Consider the following 15,335-nt stretch of genomic DNA (forward strand, 5'->3'; position numbering starts at 1 on the left):
ATTGTTTTAATCAAAGTTCTAGTTTCACATTTATTTTGGCAGTCTGTTTCCTAGTAACTGGCTTCACTGTATTGAAACTACTAGGCTAGAGGCTGATCTATTTTGTTCATTATTATGTCCTTGAGGTCCTGCACATTGTCTAGCAGCAGAATATTTGAATTAACAAAAGAGGGAACTAACACTAATTGGAGATCTATATTTTTTAAAAGATTTATTTATTTATTTGAAAGACAGAGCTACAGAGAGGCAAAAGCAGAGGCAGAGAGAGAGAGAGAAAGAGAAAGAGAGAGGTCCTCCATCTGGTGGTTCACTCCCCAAATAGACGCAACAGACAGAGCTGGGCCGATCTGAAGCCAGGAGCCAGGAGATTCTTCTGGGTCTCCCACATGGATTCAGGAGCCAAAGGACACAGGCCATCTTCCACTGCTTTTCCCAGACCACAGCAGAGACCTGGATCAGAAGTAGAGCAGCCAGGATGCGAACCAGCGCCGATATGGAACACCAGTACAGCAGGCGGCTGCTTTACCTGCTATGCCACAGCGCCGGCCCCAGAGATCTGTTTTTGTCTGACTCCTTTTTTTTCATTGAAAAAATTCTTCTAAATCACATATAAGTAAAGATTGTCTGATATGAAGTACAGTGCAAACATCTTATTCATTTAAAAAATTTTATGCTTATTTATTTATTTTTATTTACTTGAAGGGCAGAGACAGAGAATGAGAGTGAGAGTGAGAGAGAGAGAGAGAGAGAGAGAAACTTTCATTCATTCCCTAAATGCCTGCAAGAGCTCAAGGCTTGGCTAGGAGGCAAAAACGGGAGCTGAGAACTCAGTCTAGATCCGCCACCCGGGGGGTAGGAGCTCAGTCACTTGAGCCACCATCATCACCACCGCCTCCCAGGATCTGCATTAGCAGAAATCTAGAGTCAGAAGGCAGAGCTGGGCATACAATGTAGGCACTTCCGTATGGGACATGGGTATCTTAATTGGCATTTAACTATCAGGCCACACATCTGTCCCTACATATGCAATTTGTTTATTTTGTTTCAGAGGCAGAGACAGACAGCTCCCATTGACTGGTTCACTCCCAAATACCTATAATGGCTGGGACTGGGCTGGGGTCGGAGCCAGAGCCCAGGAACTCAGTGCAGGTTTCCACTGTGGGTGGCAGGAACACAGTTATCTGAGCCATTGCTACTGGCTCCCTGTGTCCACGTTTGAGCCAGAAATTGAACACAAACACTCTGATGTGGGACGCAGTCATCCTAAACACTAGTCTACATGCCAGCCGCCACATACAATTTCTTATTTTTGCAATTGTTCTCAGAGTTATGCTTTATTATTTTTTTTCAATGTGAAAACATGCTCAATAGATTTTTTTCAATAGATTTAAACTATTTGAAAAATTACTACGTTGTTTAGATTAAGTCACTCTGATTTCAAAGCAAGCACTTTTGTTTATGACAAGTTACTAAAATCACAGCTTTAACTCTAGGTGAAGAAACCCCCAAACTGATTAAGGTATATTATGAAAAAAGTAACATTAATATTAATAACTATCTATTGACTACCTCTGCTGAGCATTATTTTAGGTTTTTTGTTTTACAAGCATAACCTCATGTTACCCTAGAAATAACTTCAAGATATTGGAATTATCATTATCTATTTCATGTGCTGAACATTGAGACTCATCAGGTTTGAGTTGCAAGAATTCATTTAGATAGTAAGAGGTGCAGGCACAGCTAGGATTTGAAATCAGTTATGAAGATTATATATCTATGCTCTTAACATTTTAAAGAAATCATCCTTTGGAGAATTTTTATTTAGATATTTACATGAGCCAGACGAATATAACTGGTTTGCTGATAGGTAGACAATAGCCTTTGGGAATTTCAAACCATACTGCATTTCAACACTGAAGCGGAAAGCCTTTTTTTGGGTCTGACTCCATATGGACTCCTGAGCTTTCAATGTCCCTAAAGATATGTTTTATGTCTTAGACTTTGTCAATGTAATTCAAACAACATTTTCCACTGATCAAGTGGTGTGGAAAAATCTAAGTGCTCCCTGTAGGAAACTATGGAACACTGGTTAGTATGAATATTATCAGCAAGGACCTCAAAGGCCTCTCATGTTCCCATTTCTTCAACCAAAATTCATTCATCCATGGACCAATCTGCTTCTAAATTTGTAAACAGCTGTCCAGTAATAAACTCACTAAAATGAGTAATAATTTCAAGCACTTGCATGCAGTTTCACAAATGCTCTTATTGTCCTCCTTTCCATCTCAGTGCTATTTATGAGCTGTTAAGGCAATAAAGGGGGAGAATAACATTCTTTTAATAAATGTAAACATGGCGAATTACATTTCAAGGTTCTAATACCTTCTGAGCTCTTAAAACATCTATTTGTCTTTCTAATTTAGGCTGTGTGTCTCTTGAGCCCTGGGTACATATTCTTTATGCCTGATACAGTGCCAGACCCATCAGGGTTAAACAAATAATTAGTCTTTATTATGACAGCTTGTTGCAGAGTTAGACCAACTATTACTGAAGGGCACCTTGACATCCCAGGGAAGTCTGTTCTGGTAAAATATGAGTGTGTGGTAGGTAACTATACATTAAAGCAAATCATTTCATAGTTCAGGTCCTCAGCTTCTGATCTAAAAGGAAAACACGTTGCCCTAAATGGTGAGATATGGGATCAGAAATTCAGGAAGCTAATTACCAAAGGACATGAGGAAACTTTCTAGGGCATGGGATGTTCATGATCTTGATTGTAGAGATGGTTTCATGATTATCAGATTGTACCTTTTAAACATGTGTGTTTTTCTGTATGCCAATTTTACCCAATAAAGTGCTTTTTAAAGAAGCAACAGCAACAACAAAACAATAACAGAAATTCAGGAAGCTAATCCCATACATAAACCTTTATAATTTAATTTTTTTAATTTTGGAAATCTATTTTTCTGGGTTCCATTCACCTCCACTTTCAGGTGTCTACTGTACTTTGGGAACCTAATAGAACACAAATATATAGTATTTGATGAACATAGCCAGGGGTTTAGTATTCAAGTCAGCCATCACCACTCACAATATATCTAGTGTGTACATGTTTACTAAGCTCATTAAAATGTGTAGTGTATGTATAAATGTCCCGTGCAACAAACCTGAGAGGGAAACTATTTAATCTCTGCAAACTGAATCCTTTCTCCTACTAATGGGGCACGTATTGTGGCACTGTTTTGCGTTCTGGCTGCTCCACTTCCAATCCAATGGGCCGGTGAAGGCAATGGAGGGTTATTCAAGTGCTTGGGTCTCTGTATCCATGTGGAAGACCCAAATGAAACTCTTGGCTCCTGGCTTTGATCTGGCCCAACCCCAGCCATTGTGACCATTTGGTGAGTGAACCAGAGGGTGGAAGATTCTCTTTCTCTTCCACTCTCTCTCTGTAACTCTGCCTTCCAAATAAATAAAAAACATCTTTAAAAATAGAATACTAATAATGACTTCAAGGATTTTATGAGAATTAATGTGTATAAATTACCTGACAGAGTAAGTGCTGAATAAAATTATTTTCCACTTTCCTCGTTCTCTTTATCTTTCTACTCTTTCAGAATGGTGGCCTCGTTTAGTCTGTATCTATTTCCACATTCTTTAAAACAAACTTCTACTGAGTAATGTTGATCAGGAGCTCTGTTGTCACAAATCTAGAAGTCATGGGATAAAATCATGTATACTTGCAGAAAACCCCATTCTCTACCCTGCAATCAACCTAACACTCTGCCTGAAGTTGCCTTCAGGTGAAAATGTTAAATATCTCTGTTGAAATGCAGTGGTGACAGCAGAAATGTGTGTGTTGAGGGGAGATCATTCCAAAGTGCTGGGGATAGTTTTACTGCTGGGAGAAATATTCTGTTTAGGAAAAATGTTTTCAAACTTCATACTTGCTTCCAGATTTTATGATGCAATTTTGATGAGAAATACTGTCATAGTGTGTCACTATTACTGAAAATGTGCCTTATTGATCAATCATGTTAGAAAGTGGGGATAAAAGGAAGACCTGCTATAGTGAGCCATAATTAAAATAACTTATTTTTTTCATGATTTCCTTACAATATAGCACTATGCTCCAAAGCGATGGGTTAATTAATTTCCATTCAACTCATACCTAAGTGTGTCACTGTGTAGGAGGCCCTGAAATCTGCCCTCCCTATCCAGGGCTAATTCAGTCTAACAGTAACAATGGGGCAGAATTAAGAGAAGAATTTTCTGGGGTCCAGGGTATAAAGCATAGGAATAATCTCGCAGAGGTTAACCTACTTGGCCAGGGCCTACCTACATACACACGCTCTAGGAAATAAATAGAATCTGATGGCCCAAGTACTTTTGCCCCTGCAGCCACCTAGAAATCCTGGAAGAAGCTCCTGACTCCTGGTTCCAGGCTTTGACTTGGCATAGCCCTGGCCATGTTGATTGGCAATGAAGAGTTCCTTGGTGTTTTTGGTCTAATAATTGTATTCTTTTCCTATGAGTGGTCCAGATCTTTGAATATGTTTTCCCTGAATGGAACTGAAGTGATGGTTTCCAATTCACAGTAGAGTTTCTATTGGCAAGGTTAGCACAAGGCAAAATTATGAAATATTTAGTGGGTATTTTAGGTAACTGATCTTTTATGCTTCAATATTTTTCAAACTACAAAGCATCTCAGGCCCTTCATGTTCGCTCTTTATCACCTCATTTTTTCTTTAAATAAAAAATGTTGGAATAATTTTATTTCTTTAAAATCAGAAGATGTTAAGATCATTCATTCAGCTTGAAAAAAACATGATTCATAAATGTTGAATTATTTCCCTGCCATGGGTATTCTATTTTTTATTACTTAGTAAATATAAATTTCCAAAGTACAGTTTGGATTACAATGGCTTTCCCCCCCATAATTTCCTCCCATTTGCACCCCTCCCATCTCCCACTCCCTCTCCCATTCCATTCACATCAAGATTCATTTTCAATTCTCTTTATATACAGAAGATCAATTTAGTATATATTAAGTAAAGATTTCAGCAGTTTGCACACACACAGAAACACAAAGTGTAAAATACTGTTTAAGTGCTCATTATAGCATTAAATCTCAATGTACAGCACATTAAGGACAGAGATCCTACATGAGGAGTAAGTGCACAGTGACTCCTGTTGTTGACTTAACAATTTGACACTCTTGTTTATGGCGTCAGTAATCTCCCTAGGCTCTAGTCATGAGTTGCCAAGGCTATGGAGGAAGCCTTTTGAGTTCGCCGACTTCGATCTTATTCCGACAGGGTCATAGTCAAAGTGTAAGTTATCTCCTCCCTTCAGAGAAAGGTACCTCCTTCTTTGATGGCCCCGTTCTTTCCACTGGGATCTTACTCACAGACATCTTTCATTTAGGTCTTTTTTTTTCCAGGGTGTCTTGGCTTTCCATGCCTAAAATACTCTCATGGGCTCTTCAGCCAGATCCAAATGCCTTAAGGGCTGATTCTGAGGCCAGAGTGCTGTTTAGGACATCTGCCATTCTATGAGTCTGCTGTGTATCCCACTTCCCATGTTGGATCGTAACTCCCTTTTTGATTCTACCAGTATTAGCAGACACTAGTCTTGTTTGTGTGATCCCTTTGACTCTTAGACCTATCAGTGTGATCAATTGTGAACTGAAATTGATCACTTGGACTACTGAGATGGCATTGGTACATGCCAGCTTGATGGGATTGTATTGGAATCCCCTGGCACGTTTCTAACTCTACCATTTGGGGCAAGTCAGCTTGAGCATGTCCCAAATTGTACATCTCTTCCCTCTCTTATTCCCACTCTTATATTTAACAAGGATCACTTTTCAGTTAAAATTTAAACACCTAAGAATAATTGTGTGTTAATTACTGCGTTCAACCAATAGTACTAGAACAAAAAAATACTAAAAGGGATAAAGTATTACATTGTACATCAACAGTCAGGACAAGAGCTAATCAAGTCACTGTTTCTCATAGTGTCCATTTCACTTCAACAGGTTTCCCCTTTGGTGCTCAGTTAGTTGTTGCCAATCAGGGAGAATATATGATATTTGTCCCTTTGGGACTGGCTTAATTCACTCAGCATGATGTTTTCCAGATTCCTCCATCTTGTTGCAAATGACCGGATTTCATTGTTTTCTACTGCTGTATAGTATTCTTCTTTTTTTTTTAACTTTCATTTAATGAATATAAATTTCCAAAGTACAGCTTATGGATTACTATGGCTTCCCCCCATAACGTTCCTCCCACCCGCAACCCTCCCCTTTCCCACTCCCTCTCCCCTTCCATTCACATCAAGATTCATTTTCATTTCTCTTTATATACAGAAGATCAGTTTAGCATACATTAAGTAAAGATTTCAACAGTTTGCTCCCACACAGAAACATAAAGTGAAAAATACTGTTTGAGTACTAGTTATAGCATTACATCTCAATGTACAGCACACTAAGGACAAAGATCCTACATGAGGAGTAAGTGCACAGTGACTCCTGTTGTTGACTTAACAAATTGACACTCTTGTTTATGGCACCAGTAATCACCCTAGGCTCTTGTCATGAGTTGCCAAGGCTATGGAAGCCCCCTGAGTTCACTGACTCTGATCATATTTAGACAAGGCCATGGTCAAAGTGGAAGTTCTCTCCTCCCTTCAGAGAAAGGTACCTCCTTCTTTGAAGACCTGTTCTTTCCACTGGGATCTCACTCGAGATCTTTCATTTAGGTTTTTTTTTCCCCAGAATGTCTTGGCTTTCCATGCCTGAAATACTCTCATGGGCTTTTCAGTCGGATCCACATGCCTTAAGGGCTGATTCTGAGGCCAGAGTGCTGTTTAGGACATCTGCCATTCTATGGGTCTGCTGTGTATTTTGCTTCACATGTTGGATAGTTCTTTCCCTTTTTTATTCTATCAGCTAGTATTTTCAGACATTAGTCTTGTTTATGTGATCCCTTTGGTTGTTATTCCTATCATTATGATCAATTGTGAGCAGAAATTGATCACTGGGACTAGTGAGATGGCATTGGTACATGCCACCTCGATGGGATTGAATTCGAATCCCCTGGTATGTTTCTAACTCTACTGTTTGAGGTAAGTCAGCTTGAGCATGTCCCAAATTGCACATCTCTTCCCTCTCTTGTTGCCACTCCTATATTTAACAGTGATCAGTTTTCAGTTAAGTTTCAGTACTTAGGAATAATTGTTTATTTATTATAGTATTCAACCAAAAGTATTGAGTAGAACAAACAAAAAAAATACTAAGAGGGATAACATATTAAGTTACTCATCAACAGTCAGGGTGAGGGCTGATCAAGTCACCATTTCTCATAGTGCTCATTTCACTTTAACAGGTTTCCTTTTTGGTGCTCAGTTAGTTGTCAGCTATCAGGGAGAAGAAGTGGTATTTGTCCCTTTGGGAATGGCTTATTTCACTCAGCATAATGTTTTCCAAATTCCTAACAGGGATCACTTTTCAGTTAAAATTTAAACACCTAAGAATAATTGTGTGTTAATTACTGCGTTCAACCAATAGTACTAGAACAAAAAAAATACTAAAATGGATAAAGTATTACATTGTACATCAACCGTCAGGACAAGAGCTGATCAAGTCACTGTTTCTCATAGTGTCCATTTCACTTCAACAAGTTTCCCCTTTGGTGCTCAGTTAATTGTCGCCAATCAGGGAGAACATATGATATTTGTCCCTTTGGGACTGGCTTAATTCACTCAGCATGATGTTTTCCAGATTCCTCCATCTTGTTGCAAATGACTGGGTTTCGTTGTTTTTGACTGCTGTATAGTATTCTATAGAGTACATGTCCCATAATTTCTTTATACAGTCTACTGTTGATGGGCATTTGGGTTGGCTCCAGGTCTTAGCTATTGTGAATTGAGCTGCAATAAACATTAGGGTGCAGACAGCTTGTTTGTTTGCCAATTTAATTTCCTTTGGGTAAATTCCAAGGAGTGGGATGGCTGGGTCGAATGGTAGGGTTATCTTCAGGTTTCTGAGGAATCTCCATACTGACTTCCATAGTGGCTTAACCAATTTGCATTCCCACCAACAGTGGGTTAGTGTCCCTTTTTCCCCACATCCTCGCCAGCATCTATTGTTGGTAGATTTCTGAATGTGAGCCATTCTAACTGGGGTGAGGTGAAACCTCATTGTGGTTTTGATTTGCATTTCCCTGATTGCTAGTGATCTTGAACATTTTTTTATGTGTCTGATGGCCATTTGGATTTCCTCTTTTGAAAAATGTCTACTGGGGTCCTTGGCCCATCTTTTATATGGGTTGTTTGTTTTGATGTTGTGGTGTTTCTTGATTTCTTTGTAGATTCTGGCTATCAACCCTTTATCAGTTGCATAGTTTGCAAATATTTTTTCCCATTCTGTTGGTTGCCTCTCCACTTTCCTGATTGTTTCTTTTGCAGTACAGAAACTTCTCAATTTGATGCAATCCCAAATGTTAATTTCGGCTTTGACTGCCTGTGCTTCCGGGGTGTTTTCCAAGAAGTCATTGGCGGTACCTATATCTTCCAGTGTTTTTCCAATGCTCTCTAATAATTTAATGGTGTCAGGTCATAGATTTAAGTCTTCAATCCATGTTGAGTGAATTTTTGTGTAAGGTGAAAGGTAGGGGTCTTGCTTCATGATTCTGCTCGTGGAAATCCAATTTTCCCAGCACCATTTATTGAATAGACTGTCCTAACTCCAGGGATTGGATTTGGATCCTTGATCAAATATGAGTTGGCTGTAGATGTTTGGATTGATTTCTGGTGTTTCAATTCTGTTCCATTGGTCTATCCATCTGTTTCTGTACCAGTACCATGCTGTTTTGATAACAACTGCCCTGTAGTGCCCAAGTACTTGGGCCATCATCTGCTACCTCCCACACACATTAGCAAGGAGCTAGATCAGAAGTGAAACAGCCAGGACTCAAACTTGCGCTCTCTTATGGGTCACTGTTGTCACAGCAGCAGCTTAACTTGCTGAACTACAACACCGACTCCTAGAAATTATGTTTAAAACATGTTTTTAGTATCCATGAAGATACTAGATGACTTATAATAAGAAAAACAATAAATAGAGGAATGAGCTGCAGTAATATATAATAGTATGTAAAGTTTTTTTTTTAACTTTTATTTAATGAACATAAATTTCCAAAGTACAGATTATGGATTACAATGGTTTCCCCCCAATAACGTCCCTCCAACCCGCAACCCTCCCCTTTCCCACTCCCTCTCCCCTTCCATTCACATCAAGATTCATTTTCGATTCTCTTTATATACAGAAGATCAGTTTAGCATACATTAAGTAAAGATTTCAACAGTTTGCTCCCACACAGAAACATAAAGTGAAAGATACTGTTTGAGTACTAGTTATAGCATTAAATCTCAATGTACAGCACACTAAGGACAAAGATCCTACATGAGGAGTAAGTGCACAGTGACTCCTGTTGTTGACTTAACCAATTGACACTCTTGTTTATGGCATCAGTAATCACCCTAGGCTCTTGTCATGAGTTGCCAAGGCTATGGAAGCCCCCTGAGTTCACTGACTCTGATCATTTTTAGACAAGGCCATGGTCAAAGTGGAAGTTCTCTCCTCCCTTCAGAAAAAGGTACCTCCTTCTTTGATGACCCATTCTTTCCACTGGGATCTCACTCGTGGAGATCTTTCATTTAGGTTTTTTTTTTTCCCCCAGAGTGTCTTGGCTTTCCAGGCCTGAAATACTCTCATGGCATGCCTTAAGGGCTGATTCTGAGGCCAGAGTGCTGTTTAGGACATCTGCCATTCTATGGGTCTGCTGTGTGTCTCACTTCCCATGTTGGATCATTCTCTCCCTTTTTGATTCTATCAGCTAGTATTTGCAGACACTATTCTTGTTTCTGTGATCCCTTTGGTTCTTAGTCCTATCATTATGATCAATTGTGAACAGAAAGTGATCACTAGGACTAGTGAGATGGCATTGGTACATGCCACCTCGATGGGATTGAATTCGAATCCCCTGGTATGTTTCTAAGTCTACTGTTTGAGGTAAGTCAGCTTGAGCATGTCCCGAATTGCACATCTCTTCCCTCTCTTATTCCCACTCTTACATTTAACAGTGATCACTTTTCAGTTAAGTTTCAGCACTTAAGAAGAATTGTGTATTGATTACAGTATTCAACCAAAAGTGTTAAGTAGAACAAACAAACAAAAATACTAAGAGGGATAACATATTAAGCTGCTCATCAACAGTCAGGGTGAGGGCTGATCAAGTCACCGTTTCTCATAGTGTTCATTTCACTTTAACAGGTTTCCTTTTTGGTGCTCAGTTAGTTGTCACCTATCAAGGAGAACAAGTGGTATTTGTCCCTTTGAGATTGGCTTATTTCACTCAGCATAATGTTTTCCAAATTCCTAACAGGGATCACTTTTCAGTTAAAATTTAAACACCTAAGAATAATTGTGTGTTAATTACAGAGTTCAACCAATGGTACTAGAACAAAAAAAATACTAAAATGGATAAAGTATTACATTGTACATCAACCATCAGGACAAGAGCTGATCAAGTCACTGTTTCTCATAGTGTCCATTTCACTTCAACAAGTTTCCCCTTTGGTGCTCAGTTAATTGTCGCCAATCAGGGAGAACATATGATATTTGTCCCTTTGGGACTGGCTTAATTCACTCAGCATGATGTTTTCCAGATTCCTCCATCTTGTTGCAAATGACTGGGTTTCGTTGTTTTTGACTGCTGTATAGTATTCTATAGAGTACATGTCCCATAATTTCTTTATACAGTCTACTGTTGATGGGCATTTGGGTTGGCTCCAGGTCTTAGCTATTGTGAATTGAGCTGCAATAAACATTAGGGTGCAGACAGCTTGTTTGTTTGCCAATTTAATTTCCTTTGGGTAAATTCCAAGGAGTGGGATGGCTGGGTCGAATGGTAGGGTTATCTTCAGGTTTCTGAGGAATCTCCATACTGACTTCCATAGTGGCTTAACCAATTTGCATTCCCACCAACAGTGGGTTAGTGTCCCTTTTTCCCCACATCCTCGCCAGCATCTATTGTTGGTAGATTTCTGAATGTGAGCCATTCTAACTGGGGTGAGGTGAAACCTCATTGTGGTTTTGATTTGCATTTCCCTGATTGCTAGTGATCTTGAACATTTTTTTATGTGTCTGATGGCCATTTGGATTTCCTCTTTTGAAAAATGTCTACTGGGGTCCTTGGCCCATCTTTTATATGGGTTGTTTGTTTTGATGTTGTGGTGTTTCTTGATTTCTTTGTAGATTCTGGCTATCAACCCTTTATCAGTTGCATAGTTTGCAAATATTTTTTCCCATTCTGTTGGTTGCCTCTCCACTTTCCTGATTGTTTCTTTTGCAGTACAGAAACTTCTCAATTTGATGCAATCCCAAATGTTAATTTCGGCTTTGACTGCCTGTGCTTCCGGGGTGTTTTCCAAGAAGTCATTGGCGGTACCTATATCTTCCAGTGTTTTTCCAATGCTCTCTAATAATTTAATGGTGTCAGGTCATAGATTTAAGTCTTCAATCCATGTTGAGTGAATTTTTGTGTAAGGTGAAAGGTAGGGGTCTTGCTTCATGATTCTGCTCGTGGAAATCCAATTTTCCCAGCACCATTTATTGAATAGACTGTCCTAACTCCAGGGATTGGATTTGGATCCTTGATCAAATATGAGTTGGCTGTAGATGTTTGGATTGATTTCTGGTGTTTCAATTCTGTTCCATTGGTCTATCCATCTGTTTCTGTACCAGTACCATGCTGTTTTGATAACAACTGCCCTGTAGTGCCCAAGTACTTGGGCCATCATCTGCTACCTCCCACACACATTAGCAAGGAGCTAGATCAGAAGTGAAACAGCCAGGACTCAAACTTGCGCTCTCTTATGGGTCACTGTTGTCACAGCAGCAGCTTAACTTGCTGAACTACAACACCGACTCCTAGAAATTATGTTTAAAACATGTTTTTAGTATCCATGAAGATACTAGATGACTTATAATAAGAAAAACAATAAATAGAGGAATGAGCTGCAGTAATATATAATAGTATGTAAAGTTTTTTTTTTAACTTTTATTTAATGAACATAAATTTCCAAAGTACAGATTATGGATTACAATGGTTTCCCCCCAATAACGTCCCTCCAACCCGCAACCCTCCCCTTTCCCACTCCCTCTCCCCTTCCATTCACATCAAGATTCATTTTCGATTCTCTTTATATACAGAAGATCAGTTTAGCATACATTAAGTAAAGATTTCAACAGTTTGCTCCCACACAGAAACATAAAGTGAAAGATACTGTTTGAGTACTAGTTATAGCATTAAATCTCAATGTACAGCACACTAAGGACAAAGATCCTACATGAGGAGTAAGTGCACAGTGACTCCTGTTGTTGACTTAACCAATTGACACTCTTGTTTATGGCATCAGTAATCACCCTAGGCTCTTGTCATGAGTTGCCAAGGCTATGGAAGCCCCCTGAGTTCACTGACTCTGATCATTTTTAGACAAGGCCATGGTCAAAGTGGAAGTTCTCTCCTCCCTTCAGAAAAAGGTACCTCCTTCTTTGATGACCCATTCTTTCCACTGGGATCTCACTCGTGGAGATCTTTCATTTAGGTTTTTTTTTTTCCCCCAGAGTGTCTTGGCTTTCCAGGCCTGAAATACTCTCATGGCATGCCTTAAGGGCTGATTCTGAGGCCAGAGTGCTGTTTAGGACATCTGCCATTCTATGGGTCTGCTGTGTGTCTCACTTCCCATGTTGGATCATTCTCTCCCTTTTTGATTCTATCAGCTAGTATTTGCAGACACTATTCTTGTTTCTGTGATCCCTTTGGTTCTTAGTCCTATCATTATGATCAATTGTGAACAGAAAGTGATCACTAGGACTAGTGAGATGGCATTGGTACATGCCACCTCGATGGGATTGAATTCGAATCCCCTGGTATGTTTCTAAGTCTACTGTTTGAGGTAAGTCAGCTTGAGCATGTCCCGAATTGCACATCTCTTCCCTCTCTTATTCCCACTCTTACATTTAACAGTGATCACTTTTCAGTTAAGTTTCAGCACTTAAGAAGAATTGTGTATTGATTACAGTATTCAACCAAAAGTGTTAAGTAGAACAAACAAACAAAAATACTAAGAGGGATAACATATTAAGCTGCTCATCAACAGTCAGGGTGAGGGCTGATCAAGTCACCGTTTCTCATAGTGTTCATTTCACTTTAACAGGTTTCCTTTTTGGTGCTCAGTTAGTTGTCACCTATCAAGGAGAACAAGTGGTATTTGTCCCTTTGAGATTGGCTTATTTCACTCAGCATAATGTTTTCCAAATTCCTAACAGGGATCACTTTTCAGTTAAAATTTAAACACCTAAGAATAATTGTGTGTTAATTACAGAGTTCAACCAATGGTACTAGAACAAAAAAAATACTAAAATGGATAAAGTATTACATTGTACATCAACCATCAGGACAAGAGCTGATCAAGTCACTGTTTCTCATAGTGTCCATTTCACTTCAACAAGTTTCCCCTTTGGTGCTCAGTTAATTGTCGCCAATCAGGGAGAACATATGATATTTGTCCCTTTGGGACTGGCTTAATTCACTCAGCATGATGTTTTCCAGATTCCTCCATCTTGTTGCAAATGACTGGGTTTCGTTGTTTTTGACTGCTGTATAGTATTCTATAGAGTACATGTCCCATAATTTCTTTATACAGTCTACTGTTGATGGGCATTTGGGTTGGCTCCAGGTCTTAGCTATTGTGAATTGAGCTGCAATAAACATTAGGGTGCAGACAGCTTGTTTGTTTGCCAATTTAATTTCCTTTGGGTAAATTCCAAGGAGTGGGATGGCTGGGTCGAATGGTAGGGTTATCTTCAGGTTTCTGAGGAATCTCCATACTGACTTCCATAGTGGCTTAACCAATTTGCATTCCCACCAACAGTGGGTTAGTGTCCCTTTTTCCCCACATCCTCGCCAGCATCTATTGTTGGTAGATTTCTGAATGTGAGCCATTCTAACTGGGGTGAGGTGAAACCTCATTGTGGTTTTGATTTGCATTTCCCTGATTGCTAGTGATCTTGAACATTTTTTTATGTGTCTGATGGCCATTTGGATTTCCTCTTTTGAAAAATGTCTACTGGGGTCCTTGGCCCATCTTTTATATGGGTTGTTTGTTTTGATGTTGTGGTGTTTCTTGATTTCTTTGTAGATTCTGGCTATCAACCCTTTATCAGTTGCATAGTTTGCAAATATTTTTTCCCATTCTGTTGGTTGCCTCTCCACTTTCCTGATTGTTTCTTTTGCAGTACAGAAACTTCTCAATTTGATGCAATCCCAAATGTTAATTTCGGCTTTGACTGCCTGTGCTTCCGGGGTGTTTTCCAAGAAGTCATTGGCGGTACCTATATCTTCCAGTGTTTTTCCAATGCTCTCTAATAATTTAATGGTGTCAGGTCATAGATTTAAGTCTTCAATCCATGTTGAGTGAATTTTTGTGTAAGGTGAAAGGTAGGGGTCTTGCTTCATGATTCTGCTCGTGGAAATCCAATTTTCCCAGCACCATTTATTGAATAGACTGTCCTAACTCCAGGGATTGGATTTGGATCCTTGATCAAATATGAGTTGGCTGTAGATGTTTGGATTGATTTCTGGTGTTTCAATTCTGTTCCATTGGTCTATCCATCTGTTTCTGTACCAGTACCATGCTGTTTTGATAACAACTGCCCTGTAGTGCCCAAGTACTTGGGCCATCATCTGCTACCTCCCACACACATTAGCAAGGAGCTAGATCAGAAGTGAAACAGCCAGGACTCAAACTTGCGCTCTCTTATGGGTCACTGTTGTCACAGCAGCAGCTTAACTTGCTGAACTACAACACCGACTCCTAGAAATTATGTTTAAAACATGTTTTTAGTATCCATGAAGATACTAGATGACTTATAATAAGAAAAACAATAAATAGAGGAATGAGCTGCAGTAATATATAATAGTATGTAAAGTTTTTTTTTTAACTTTTATTTAATGAACATAAATTTCCAAAGTACAGATTATGGATTACAATGGTTTCCCCCCAATAACGTCCCTCCAACCCGCAACCCTCCCCTTTCCCACTCCCTCTCCCCTTCCATTCACATCAAGATTCATTTTCGATTCTCTTTATATACAGAAGATCAGTTTAGCATACATTAAGTAAAGATTTCAACAGTTTGCTCCCACACAGAAACATAAAGTGAAAAATACTGTTTGAGTACTAGTTATAGCATTAAATCTCAATGTACA

This window comes from Oryctolagus cuniculus, chromosome 2 (genome assembly GCF_964237555.1).
Source record: "Oryctolagus cuniculus chromosome 2, mOryCun1.1, whole genome shotgun sequence".
Taxonomy (NCBI): domain Eukaryota; kingdom Metazoa; phylum Chordata; class Mammalia; order Lagomorpha; family Leporidae; genus Oryctolagus; species Oryctolagus cuniculus.